Raw genomic sequence first — 2,494 nt, forward strand, 5'->3', positions numbered from 1 at the left:
GACTGCATAATCCCCCTTGAGGTGGAACCCAGAACTGCTGGTGTCTGGGGAGACTAATGATTATCAGGGCTGGACAGGGAAGAGGAAGGGTAGTAGAGGTTGTCAACAGGCACAAAGTCACAGTTAGGAGGAATACGTTCCGGTGTTCTGTTGCATTCTAGAGTGACTAAAGCTAATCAGAATGTAATTTTTTTAAATCTAGAATATTTTGGATAATCTCAGCACAAAGAAATGATATATGTTTAAGGTGATGCATGTGTTAATTATCCTAAAATGATCATTACACATTATTGACAATAGGTATCAATAAGTAATATTAAAAGTAACATTTTTTTAAAAAGAAAATTAAAATATTGGTGAGGATGGGGAGAATTTTGAATCCTCATACATTACTGCTGGGAATGGAAAATGGTCGGGCCAGTGTGGAAAACAGTTTGGCAGTTGCTCAGAAAGTTAAACATAGAATTATCACATCACACAGCAACTCCACCCCATCAGTGTGAACCCCAAAGAATGGAAAACTGGGACTCAAATAGATGCTTGTACACTAATGTTCATAGCACATATTTAGTGCTGAGTTGCTGAGGCTGGCTTTATACTTGCAATCCTCCTGACTCAGCCTCCTGAGCCACTGGGACAAAGAGAAATTTATGTGTTCTTAACTGAAAAAGAAAAATGAATGGCAAATAAATACACAGCAATCAAGGAAACTGAAATTAATTTTTTTTAAAAAAGGAGCTAAAATGTCAAGCATTAGTTTAGGAAAAATCTACCAAATTGATTATATCAATAGTTGTTAGACCAGGGGTGAAATGGATATTCCTATATGGTAGGTACTAGAGTAAACTTACAGGGATTTAAGGTGATGAAATGAGATGACTGAAATGGATATTCCTATATGGCAGGTACTAAAGTAAACTCACATAGACATTTTATTCAGCAATTTGGTACCAGTTATGAAAATTTAATCTGGATATACCTAAGGCCCAGTAATCACACCTCTTTTAATCTATGTCACATTATACAATCCCATGTTCACAGAAAGCTATTTATAAGGTTTATTGCAGTATATTTGCAAGAGTGAAAAATGTCACTACATATAAGCAACCCTCAATAAAGAATAGAAAAATGAATAGGATATATTGGTATAAATTTTAAAAATAGGATACACCTGTGCATGATATAGCTCTTATACAGATATTGAAAAGATCTCCATTATTGCCCCCCCTGCTATAGGGCATAAATGCATTCTACTGTCATGTATAACTAATTAAAACAAATAAAAAATTAATTTAAAAACCTCTAATGCACGAAGTTGAATAGGAAAGGCAAGTTGAAATATAATCCATATTGTATTATCAAGTTAATACCTACAGTATAATATTGTATCTTTTTATAAGTGCAAGATGAAGAGCCTGAGTTTAGGAGCAATGATTTTAAACATAACAGCCCCATTTGATAACATGAGATTTTTTTCAATAGTACATATAATTATTAATATTATTTCATTGTTACAAGAGTTGTCTTAGGGCTTATATGGGAGAACACAAATCATAATCATAATAGGTGACACTTCTGCCTAGAAAACTCAAATTGGGCCAGGAAGCAATACAGAATTTGGTGTAACCTGGGGATGGGGACATTCAAACTTACAATGTATGGATTTGTCATTATATTCCCCACGGCACACTAGTAACTTAACAATAAAGACTGAAAGAATAAGATGTCTACCAGGTATTTGAAAGAATAGTTTAATTTTTCACAGCAATTACCCATTTTTCTTTCAGTGTGATTATGAAAGATAAATAGAGAAGAATACTGCTAAAATTTATAAGGAACAATAGTAGTGTGAGGACCAGTGGCTCTGCGGGACCTGCCTTCTCAGACTTTCCAGGTGTGAGTGTTGGGAATGCCAAGTCTTGTCTCAGGCTGGGGACACGGTGCTTTGGTGGAAGGGAAATGGTAAGACATGAGCTTACATAGACTCTTTCTCTCCCTGCCCTGGAGGAGAGTCACGTGTTGGGCTGTTTGACTTCTCCTGACCCATCTACCGAAGCCCTGAGTTCTATATTTAATCATCATCCTTGTTTTCATGCAAGTTACACAAGTAAGTCTAGGGATAGGTAATAAGTAGATAAGTCTATTCATTCTGAACCAAGGTCCTTATGGGGCAAGAAGACCAGGAGAATGATCCTTCATGCTTGAGGCTTCTAATACACAGTGTCCTACCTTCTGAGACTTCCTGTCTCAGAAGATGTGAGTCACCCCCAAGGAGATCTTCAGCACAATTATTACCCATACTAAGCAAATATTTGGCAACAAACCTCTGAGTTCTGAGAAATTCACCAGGGAACTGGTCGGAGGAAGAAAGCATCCAGACTGTGATTTCCTCACTGTGGTCAACTTAGTCACGAGTCATATTTAAACTGGAAGCATTCTTAACTCCATCCAGAACTGAAAATCCTCCATCACTGGGCTGGCTGGTCTCGGCACC

The sequence above is a fragment of the Spermophilus citellus genome, assembly GCF_964194105.1.
Source record: "Spermophilus citellus genome assembly, chromosome: 3".
In the NCBI taxonomy this organism is placed as follows: Eukaryota; Metazoa; Chordata; class Mammalia; order Rodentia; family Sciuridae; genus Spermophilus; species Spermophilus citellus.